Here is a 12,558-nt window from a genome sequence, read left to right on the forward strand (position 1 = left end):
TACAGTGAGTGTTCCGTGTTGTGTTTTCTGGGAAGTGTTGCGAACGGCCATCATACTGTCGCTGGGTATGCTTTTTATCTCTTGCAAACGGAAACCAGACTGTCGCCATGTTTTTTAATTGTGTGTGTAGTATGTGACTTGTCTGATTCCTGTGTCTTTTATTAACATTGCCAACCCCTTTTGCTTTCTGTTTTAACTTTCTGCATTTTTCCACCATTTTACACGTTAAGTCACCGTTTCATCGCCTGTTTTTCTTGTTTCTTTTCTTCTTCCGTTTTCAAAAGAGAAGTCTGTAGGCTGTAGAGCAGCGTACTAAGCTGCTGCCAGCCCGTCCCCTTCGGAGGGAATTGAAAATCAATAAAGAAAAAAAAAAGCTAAAGCCGGACATCTGACTACCCTACATTGCACCCCATTATTTTCAACTTCCTACGCATAGTTATCATGCTTGTTGGACTGCTGATAGGACTCTGTAGCTCAAGTGGTATTTCTTCCGCTAGTTTCATGGGATATTTTTACAACCACACTCCACAATGGATCAGCACATAACGTCTGCCTGGTGTTAGTTAGGTGGTGTTGTTCCTTCATGTTTCCACTTCACAATCACATTACCGACAATCGGCTTAGGCTTCTAGACAAGGGTTTAATTTCTCTAATGGATTTATTACTCAGGCAACATCCAATGACAAGTTCACGCACGAAGTCACTAAGCTCTCCTGACCTACTCATTTTGCTGTTAACGCTTCTCTACTGACAAGACAATACTCCCCGCCTCCTTTTACACAGGCGAGTTTATCCCTTGTGACATCTAGTGGTCAATTCCGCACTGTATAGGGTTATCCGGATACCTTTGATCAGATAGTGAATATTTTCGTACATTTCCGTGGCATCGGAGAAGTAACAGCGCACGTACTTCCGTAACACTTTCACGTCGATTCAGAATCAATAAATTGTAACTATGAAGTTTGTATCAGTAAATGATCTCATGAAACTGCTTAATGGCTATACCAGCTTCGGCTAACTAGTCATTGCTAGTTGGCCATAGATACTTCTTAGCCGATGGCAGCGACAAATCGTTTCCATGATGCTCGCAGGTAGATGACTACTACAGACATCTTGAGTATTTATGGACTATTAATGTATGACTAGTCAGTGCGACCAGTGTAAACATTAAAGGGCCGGCCGCAGTAGCCGAGCGGTTCTAGGCGCTTCAGTCCGGAACCGCGCGACCGCTACGGTCGCATGTTCGAATCCTGCCTCGGGCATGGATGTGTGTGATGTCCTTAGGTTAGTTAGGTTTAAGTAGTTCTAAGTTCTAGGGGACTGATGACCTCAGATGTTAAGTCCCATAGTGCTCAGAGCCATTTGAACCATTTGAACATTAAAAGCTTTGTGTTATCTTTGACTGAAATAAACTTTAATGGCTAAAAGTAATGTAGTTACTGAATCTCCCTGTCAATTACGAGGCTAATGTGAACAATGAAGTTATAGTAAAGGTAGTCAAAAAATTTCGTATGGCATTACTGACTGGGACAACACAGTGGGTAGGTTCAGCTGCCTAATCGAAAACGATTTCCTTCCTCCGCACACAGTGAGCTCCTTTCCCAGCGTGTTTCAGAGTTACGTATATTTGTAAAGTGCTGACTGTAATGTATGCGTGTATAGTGTGGTGCTATATTTGTGTTATATGACGATCAGAGAAGGGAGAGATTGAAAGATTGTGACTGTACATAGCTTGCTCTTATTGAATGACATTAAGCACTCCATCCTCAGGCCACAAGTGGCCCATCGGGGTAATTAATATCCAACCGCCGTGTCATCCTCAGCTGAGGATGCGGGTAAAAGGGGCGTGTGGTCAGCACACCGGTCTCCCGGCCGTTATGATGGTTTTCTTTGAACGAAGCCGCTACTATTCGGTCGAGTAGCTCCTCAATTGGCATCACGAGGCTAAGTGCACACCGAAAAATGGCAACAGCGCATGACGGCCCAGATGGTCACCCATCCAAGTGCCGGCCACGCCCGACAGCGCTTAACTTCGGTGATCTGACGGGAACCGGTGTACCCACTGCGGCAAGGCCGTTGCCAAATAACATTTAGGCAGCCACCGAATTTAACCTATCCATCCGACGGACGGATCACCACAAAAATGTCACGTCTCCTCGCTCCTTGAGACACTGCGTAGGTTTGGAATTTAATCCAGCCACTGATGCTAAGTCTGGTGGTAAGGAACCTCGCGTCCAACAGGATTCGAACAGGTCACCTCTGATTCAAACGCCACTCCACAGACATGCGTTTGCGATCTCAACTACGGATGTGAGTAACAATTATAATAAAGATTTCTGGCAAACTTCTCAGTGTCTATCTACACATGAAATTAAAAACACTGCAAAAAATTAACTGTGTAAAACTTATCACGCGTTACCTAATTGCCATGTAAGCGTAGGACTTGATTGAGTGAAAGCCTGAAACTGAACTATGAATGAGGGAGTGCCAGAAAGTTTTGATGTGGTGATAGAGAGAACAGACGTTCCACACTGATGACAACTGCGCTCCAATAATGAGAATTTTCACGAAAAAATTCTACTTCAAATTTTTAACATTGCAGGTAATTAATATCTGCGACGAATCTCTGCATATAGTGGTCCCATGGTATGATACGTGTCTCTAAACCGTAGGGATTTCTGTGTATAAGTAGTAGAAACGAAATAATTACGTGCACAGCTAACACCAGTTTTGTTACTACTTGTATCTTACATCGCGCCGGAAATGCATTAGTATAAAATTAAAAATGACCATTACAAAGCCGGCGCTCAGTTCTAGGCGCTCAGTCCGGAACCGCGCGACTGCTACGGTCGCAGGTTCGAATCCTGCCTCGGGCATGGATGTGTGTTATGTCCTAAGGTTAGTTAGGTTTAAGTAGTTCTAAGTTCTAGGGGACTGATGACCACAGATGTTAAGTCCCATAGTGCTCAGAGCCATTTTGACCATTACAAAAGATTTATTTTGTATAATTTTCAAACAGTACGCTATAAGCGATCATAATCTCTGGGTCGCACACCTATGAATAGGTTGCCCTGGAAATTAATTTCGTATTCACTTACATCGTGCTCAAATCCTGCCGTCGTGCTGAAAGGCCATCATAAATGTGTCTGATGCCATCCATCTGCACAGACAGTATTCCACATTACTCCCTTCTGTTATCACAATGCGACGCGATCTGCAGACCGTCACAGCGTGTTGTTTAGTATAAAAAAAAATGGTTCAAATGGCTCTGAGCACTATGGGCTTAACATCTATGGTCATCAGTCCCCTAGAACTTAGAACTACTTAAACCTAACTAACCTAAGGACATCACACAACACCCAGTCATCACGAGGCAGAGAAATGTTTGGTATCTTGAGGATCGTATTCCGTATCGGGACATACACATGCTGGAAGATCACATGTTTCTGATGCTGCAGTGATGGCGGCATAACGGGTTGTTTGACGCTCTTTGAGTATAATGAGCTGTTGAATGTTCAGTGGACAGACATAGGGATGCCTTTATATTTTGTATAGATTAGAGCTCCCACCATGATGCTTTTTATGTTTGTCTTATATGTCGCTATCTGATACACATCGGCAGTTGTCTCTCTTCTATATGATATCCACATTCACATCTACACCTGTACTCCGCAAGTCAACTTATGATTTGTGGCGGAGGGTACTTTGTGATTCACTGTCGCTTTTCAATTTTTGTTTTCCAGTCTCGAATCATGCGCTGGAAGAATGATTGTTTGTAAGTATCCGTGTGAGTTCGAATCTCTCTAATTTTACGTCTTGGACTTTTCGTGAGCTATACGTAGAAGAAAATATATCGGTCGGCCGAAGTGGCCGTGCGGTTAAAGGCGCTGCAGTCTGGAACCGCAAGACCGCTACGGTCGCAGGTTCGAATCCTGCCTCGGGCATGGACGTTTGTGATGTCCTTAGGTTATTTAGGTTTAAGTAGTTCTAAGTTCTAGGGGACTGATGACCTCAGCAGTTGAGTCCCATAGTGCTCAGAGCCATTTGAACCATTTTTTTTTTGGAAATATATCGGTTGACTGCTTCTGGAACTTGCGATTGGGAATTTTAGCAGTAAACCACACTGTGATGCACAACACCTCTCTTATAGCTTAAGTGTTGAATGAGCATCTGAATGACACTTTTGCGCGTATTGAACGAATTTGTGACGAACCGCGCTACTCTTATTTGGATCTTCTCTATTTCTTCTATCAGTCCTACCTGGCGAAGGCTCTTGAATGGCGAGAAATATCAGTCGGAAAAGAGTTTTAAACTGTACCTCTTTTGAAGGTCGACTACACTTCATCAGAACTCTCCTGCTGAATGTCAGCCTGGTATTTCCCTTTCCTACAATTAGCTGTGTACCGCCGTTACGTGTGCTAAACGTATACTCTGAGATATGTGACTACTTATAGTGACTGTTTGTCAAATGTGTAATCATACAGTAACGGATCTCTGCGGCCAGCCGCGGTGGTCTAGAGGTTCTACGCGCTCAGTCCGGAACCGCGCGACTGCTACGGTCGCAGGTTCGAATCCTGCCTCGGGCATGGATGTGTGTGATGTCCTTAGGTTAGTTAGGTTTAAGTAGTTCTAAGTTCTAGGGGACTGATGACCACAGATGTTTAGTCCCATTGTGCTCAGAGCCATTTTTGGATCTCTGCGTCTATTTCTGCACAATAAGTTACTTTTATTTACGTTGACCATTACTGATGTAGGGGCAGAACCTGCAATCACCAACCGGCCGTTGTGGCCGAGCGGTTCTGGGCGCTTCAGTCCGGAAGCGCACTGCTACTTCGGTCGCAGGTTCGAATCTTGCCTCTGGCAAGGCTAGTTAGGTTTAAGTAGTTCTAAGTCTAGGGGACTGATGACCTAAGATGTTAAGTCCCATAGTCCTTAAAGCCATTTGAACCACTTTCTTTGCAATCATCATTAAAAATAACTTCGCGCCATTGTGTTCTCCACAATGATGATGAGAGAGTTGTGTGGGCGCATGTTGACATCTTTAGTGCCCGAAGTAAAATATAATGAGGCGAGTGTGATGACAGTTGCTGTAAACAATCCACACTGACATTAAAAACGAAATAGTTCCTCGAAAATAGTTTTGTGGCGATTTACACACACACAAACACACACACACACACACACACACACACACACACACAAACACACACACACACACTGCAAAACTTCTTATGTTAGTTCTTAAAAGATTAACTGATAATAGAAACACATACAATACAATGTAATTAAAAGGTCATAGCAGTGACTGGCTGATCTCTAAATACAAAAAGAATGAGACAACAACTCTGCAACACACTAAAACCTCTAAGTTAATTTGCTCGTAGTCTTGGCAATTCACAAAATTTTAAAATATTTGTGACACTCGTCTCATCATTACCTATAATAGAGGCCAAGTCCCCACTTGTATTATCCACTATTCTCTGGTCCCAATGTAAAATGCACTGTAATAAACCTTAGCTTTTGGTGAGACGTACGCTACAGGCATCAAGGACTGCAGTCGTGTTTTCCAGTGTCGTCTTTCTCTACACCATCAGATGCAGCCTGCACGGTGATGAGGTGCGAGACGAAGTGTAGCAAGCAGCACGCTTGTTCCTAAACAGTGGCTGAAGATCCTAGCTGACTGTGTATTTGCAACATTCGTCCTAATTAGTGCGCGCTCTTGAATGGCTGCTCGAGTGACGTGCCCGTCCAAGCGTGTGCGTTATGCCGCGGCCACTTCCAACTAGGACGACTCGCAGGTACACCTTTCGTGAGCTACCGGCACCAACACTTGTACACAGTTGACATAGTGTATCTCACGGATTGGGAATTTCCACGGAAGATTTATCTAGCATTGTGCTGGCTTACAATGAAGCCGCCTCTAAATTCTGATAATTACGCGAATTGTTCGTGTGGATGACAAGCTGGGGTGTCTACGAAAATCAGAGTAAATAAATTAGGAGTTCTGATTCCTGAAATATTGATAGTCTCTTCCCAGAAATTAATGTTTCCTCTCGCAAGTTTCTCATTTAAGGCTGCCGGGTACAGGAGCTAATTGCCCTATGGACTGATCAAATGTGCGCTGGATTCTGCATCATCACGCTGCGTTTGCATGGTTTCAATCACCTATTAGATTTAGTTAAGGACTCAAATATTACAAATGTTATCAAGATGTGACAACTGCACCTTACATCAGCCTTCTTCAGCAAATATGCAGCCTGATACTTCAAGAATCAATCATCATACATCGCTTGATAATTACTAAGAAACAATGAGGTTGAGACGACTGCGGTGTTATAGGATTACGCACATTACTACTGACAGAGACCTTTTCGATTAGCACAGATATATACAGATTAAAAAAAAATGCCACACTTGGCGATTGGCACGCTATTCCTCTTTCCGATTCAAGATAAAAGAGTGTCTAGCATACCTAGTCCCACCAGTATGATTAATGTAAATGCGATTTAAATAAACGAGGTTCTGGCAACGCAGTAACTGCGTGCAGTGTGGCCAAGAACAGGTCGCATGAACTCCTCGCGGTGCCGGAGCTGTCCCATTACCTCAGTGAGAAGAGGAAATTCCGTGGTGAACGAGTATGCAGACTAGAAGATTTTCGAGTAGCGTTCGTGCCTAGCCTTTTTTTTTTTTTTAGTTAGGCATCAAATTGTATCCAATTTACACCTCCACAATACGGTATCTTGTGTATTCCTTTCTGCTACTGTTACTGTGACTGAGGAATTCTGGATGAGGGGGTACACTTAGCATGGAAGGTCAAGGTCCCTATAATGTCACTCCTTAAACACAACAACTGCCAAATCAATAAATTAGCAATTTATTCAAAGGCAATATTTTTAAAACAGTTAAGAGACAACCAACACGTGGCCATCATAAGACAATACCAAAATATCACAGATAGCCTGCTTCTCAAGCAAGGCAGCAAATTGCAATTACCAACTCTCACTTAAATAGATGAGCCACAGAAATTTCAATACTTACGGGAACAATAAACTACAACCACAAAGTGATTTATTAAAGAAATGTATCACAGATAATTTATTTAAAGGAGCAATAATTTGCAATATGAAAGTGATTTATGAAACGCGCACCAGTTCGTTGGGAACCCAAATAACACGAGCAGTACAAGAAATTATAATTTAATACAATTCATTCCCAAGCAAATAAAAAAACCTACATTTTTTAAAAAATATACATGAAACACGTTAAATGTTTACCAAACAGGCAGTGACCCCAGGCTGGCCTGGGAAAAAGGTGAATTAACTTAAAATGCCAAGAAGCAGCAAAACAACACCTAAAGCCCGGTGCCCAACCAGGAGTCACTTCCCACTGGATGGCACGTCACACTTTTTGTGCACCGAAGCGGAACGTGGCGCCGCTCCCACATACCCTAACTCGCAGAAAACTGGAAAACAAACAGACTCTGAAGACACGTCAAACACTAACCAAACATTAATTAATAAATAGTAATAAACAGTACTCATACTGACACAGTGCATTCAAATAAATGCACGAGTATAAAATTCTACGTACAAATATTGCCTTTTACAGAATACGAGGCTTTACTAGTAATTGAGTGCTTTTAAATAAATGCACTTAAGTAAAGGAACTACGTACAAATGACTAGCTTTACAGAATACGAGTCTTTACTAATTAACTGAGTAAGTGCTTTCAATAGGAGTGACCCAAATTTTACAGCGATATACAAGGTACGTCGATTTGATGGCAATCAAAATACACTGAAAATCTCATGCAGACAATACATAAACTTCTGGATACTGCCCAAAAAAAACAAAATATAGCACACACACCTTCGAGCTAATCAGTTTCCTAATATTAATCCGACCAGCGGATTTTTAAAAAGAGATAGTAACTGCTGGTCTCCATGCGGTTACACACTCTGCCGGCTGCACTTACTTCAACAACACGTCCATTAGGGCAACCAAGCAACAAGTACACTGGCTCCAACGCAAATCGTTCAACGAAACGAAGGCACCAAAATCACTTACATCTTCGATGGAGAGCGTTGTTCGAGATGGTCTCTAGGGATGGGTCTCTCCGAGAAAACAGGCACCAAAGAAATGCGACGAACAGCGCCCGGAGTTGACATCAGGCAGGTCCACCATAAACCCGCGACCGCCTTACGAAGTAGACCCACCGCGCCGCTACTGGCCGAGTCGGTGTGTTTTCCTCTTTCGTCCACGCAAGCACGTCCTTGCGCCTTGTAGCGAGTCCAACACCAACTGCCCAGAGCGCCAAGCCCCGCGAGATCACCACAGGGGCAAAGATCCTAGTACAGCCGGGTTATCGATAGTGTGGCGCCAAGGAGCTGGTGTGCAAGAAAAGGTGCACCACGGTTCAGTTACCTTTATTTAAACATTAAGATACAAAGTGAACTTGTTATAGACGTAAACGACCACTTTGTTCCGTCCATGGCACAAATAAAGCCAACAGAAAATAGAAGTGGATGCTGTAACATCGTCTGTATACAATGAAGTACAGAGACTGCACATTATGCTATGCACAATAATTCCATTACGTATGTTTTACGTCCAAGCTTATCTTCACATAGGCGGTAAGCATACATACGATAAACTTTCCCTTTAGAGAAGATGTTCCAAACGACCAATTTGCATTTGCAAACACTTTGCCACTCACTGGATCATAGTTTGCTGAACCACACGAAACACACCTGCATACACCATTTCAGAAGCGGCATGCACTCGAACTATTAGGCCGTGCACGTCCGTAGGTGGAGTACTATAAACTTTTTTCCTTTAAGTGACCTCACAAATCTAAATCTAGTGGATTAATGTCTGGGGAACGTGGAGGCCAGAATACAGTACCCCCTCGACCAGTCAATTTCCCTGGAATCGCTTGATTCATATAGTTACGCAGTTGATTCCAAAGTGTGGCGGTGCATCATCACGTTGAAACCATAGCTGTCGCCGAACTCCAAGTGCAACGTTTTCTAATGCGTCAGGCAAAATATTGGAAAGAACGTAAGATAAGGGGCGCATTCAACTTGTCCGGCAATACGTAAGGGCCCAAATTTACTCTTCCCACTATTCCAGCCAACAAGTTGATGCGAAAGTCAGCCTGGAAGCCTCCTTCACGGGTGACGTGTGTGTTGTGTCGAGACCAATAACGGATGTTGTGGAGGTTGAAAATACCTTCACGAGTAAAGCTAGATTCGTCAGTCAATATCACGCTATTTATAAAACGTTCGTTATCTTTCACTTGGTGCAAAAGCCATTCACAATCTGTACTCGTCAAATACTGTCTTCTGGCCGCTGGTGTTGAGTTAATGTTTAGTGGTGTGGATGCAGTTCTTCATCGAGCAACACTTCAACAAATAGCTTTTGAGATATTTGGAACTTCCTTGCGATATCACGTGTATTTCGCCGAGGTGGCTGGTGAACGGTTTCAAGACTCATGTCCTCTGCTTGTGGAGTACATTTAGTCCGTGGGTGACCTCTGCCCATTACTTGTGGACGAAGGTTACCAATTCTTCGAAGGCGTTGCTCCAGACGACGAAAAACATTCTCATCGGGGTGGCGCCTTCGAGGGTATCATGCAACATACGTACAGACAACAACAGCTTGTTTATCGGATACATGAAGCACAAAAAGCAATTCATCATCTGTGTACGACATCAGGAAGCCGCCCTGCATGAAGCTGACAGGACCAGCTATGGTTGTGCACTGTGCGGCTCCTAGATACAAGCAAGCTGTTTAATGGAGCCCACTGTCATGTGGTAGGCTATTGTCATGTTACGATACGATGTCATTTTTATAAAGGACGAGAATTGAGAACGAATGTCTAAAAAATAAAAAAGGAACCTGACGAGGATGCGAACCATAAATCCATGGTGGATGTGGGTTTGATGCCCTAGCACTCTGTTCAGGTTTTTTTAAACATTTGTTGAAGAAACAATGTTATACATTCCAAATACATACTAAGTACATATACTAACCATGTACAAATGTTATACATGAAATGGTTTAAGCAAAAACAGTTCGATCATTGCAATTACGCTGATGTAAAAGAAATACAACAGAAGATTGTGTTACTGACTAAATTACCAGAAAGAATTAATTTAAACACCAAGAAAAGTTTTTTTAAAGACATACAAACATCAAATATGAATAAATAAAAGTTGCACTTTGAATTACATGGGCTCCAATCTTTACAGAAGCATAAATAGCTCTTTATGGAGGATAACAGCAAGTTGGTGGTATAATTTTTAATATATTAATGTACACAAGGAAATCGTCTTCGTGAGAGGAAGGTTAAGGGTAGAAACTCAGCTCAGTCAGACTAGCTATGAGCTTTTCACACAAATGTATGGAAGTCACCAAATACAGAATATGGAAGATTTATGCCCATCGCTCATAAAAACAATTTAATAATCTTATTAGACAATTTCTGAAATACTTGGGAATGGGGGAAAAGAGATGCGATAAAGTTGACTAGCCTTCCAACTACACTTTCTGGACATTAATGAAATGTTAAGTATCTGAAATGATCAAACCTATATAATAAGTCTTTCACTGCAAAACCGACTTACACAACACAGTGCTAAAATGAACAGGGTAATGTGCCAGTCATTGAATATTACATTATATCAGATAGAATCTTATGGTTTTAACCAATCGATAAGGATATTTCCATAAAAAACTGTCAATTTCCTTATTTATAATGTAAACCAATAATGCAACTTTAATGTTTTGTGTTTTGACACTATTAGACACTCAATCTGACTGTCACATAAGTTCTATACATTAGCTTTTAAAATTTCAAAAACTACTCTCTGAAGTAGAAAAAGCACAGACCAAAAATTTACAGTAAGATTTTAAATAATATCCTTAAGGTAACTACAATACGTCACCGTCAACACAGTCTTCTTTTTATATTAACCAATGCCCATCCTTTCAAATATAATGTTTAACATATTACCGAAATTTTCTTGTGATTCGAATACCTTCTAATTTTGTGGAATTCACACAGCATGTGTACCTTGAACTCTACGGTGCTGTCGGATCCTAATCTGTTAAGAACGTAATTAACAAAATTTCGCAGCAACCAGTACACAACATTATTTTTTGCCTCTGGGAAATAGCGTGCTTCAGGCCTATGTATCAATGACAGCGATATATACTCAGGGGATGTCCTTGTAATCAGAGCTATTTGCTCTCGGATTCACTGCCAACTATTCATGTGACCGCTGCAAGTATATCTATGAATTATTGTGTCAACTAGATGGCACTGTTGACATAAATGTATGTCACAGAGTCCGATTGCGTACAGTCTTTCATTGGTGTTGACTATGTCTTGTACCATGTTATTATATTAGACGTGAGCACATTAGAGCTAATGTTTTACCAAATCTCAGTCCACTAAATGTTTGGAAACTGTTGTTCTATTTTGTTCCTTCCTTCGCTTTTCTTCCGTTCCCGCATTGTGGCTCTTGATGTTGTGACTGCCTGAGTTCGACACTTACATAACTGAACTCAACATACAAGGCCCTCACATGCTGTAAGCGACTGTTGATATTCTGCACTTCAATCGGAGGAAGCAGGCTTCGAGGTTTAATGGTCTCGAAAAGTTGGCTGGTCATGCTTTCTCGCGAGTATCTTATTAAATTAACTTGCCTTTTGTTAAAAAGTGCAGAGGCTTTGTCCGTTATATCAGTTAATCCTAGTCCACCACTTTTAGGATCTAAAGTGGCTACTTTAGCAGGTACTCTGAACACTTCACCTCTCAACAAAAAGTTTGTGATTTTGGACATTATTCTCTTCGCTATCATTCTCGGTATCGGAAACAGTTGTGCAGTATAATAAGCTTTAGCAAAGATTAATGAGTTGATATACTTTGTTCTTTGAACTTGGTTCATATATCGAGTTAAATTCTCTATAATGACTCCTTGCACTTTATCTGCTGCAACTGTCCAATTTAAAGCCGTCATTTTCATGGGGCATACTGTCAGGGTGATCCCAAGTGTTTTATGTTGTCGGACTAATTTTTCCCTCTAGACGTTAATATTATCAAAACCTCATCTTACTTTTTTGTCGTTTGCATTGGCTCCAGATGCTCTACAGTACGAATCAATCACTGTTGCTAGCGTGGTTACCTTGGTCATTATTCCTTTTAATGAATCCTATATCGTCAGAATAGGCTTTTATAACTGTTTTATTTCCTGATAATGTCTTGGAGTTTTCCTTAACAAGTATATCAGGTCATCTTTGAAGAAACGTGCCGTGTCAGCTCGGTGAGAACGTCCTGAAGGGGCATACAAGTTGACGATAGTCACATCATACATATTTAGGTCCAACATTTGTTTCAGGAGACATTTATGTAACTGACATAACCGAAAATTACTAAATACGACATTAGAACTTCTTGTAACAGGGCAATATCAGTCCCGTTTCGTACAAAAGGATTCCTTGTCAAAAGCAAATATCAGGGTATTCTTCTTGAGGTTTGTAGCCATGGTTAATC

At 41.7% G+C, this 12,558-nt stretch overlaps 1 pseudogene; it reads right to left on the reverse strand.

The window, feature by feature from the left end:
- Positions 1–1,963: 1,963 nt before the first annotated feature.
- Positions 1,964–2,081, reverse strand: LOC124557595 (annotated as a pseudogene).
- Positions 2,082–12,558: the final 10,477 nt, after the last annotated feature.

This window comes from Schistocerca americana, chromosome X (assembly GCF_021461395.2).
Source record: "Schistocerca americana isolate TAMUIC-IGC-003095 chromosome X, iqSchAmer2.1, whole genome shotgun sequence".
In the NCBI taxonomy this organism is placed as follows: Eukaryota; Metazoa; Arthropoda; class Insecta; order Orthoptera; family Acrididae; genus Schistocerca; species Schistocerca americana.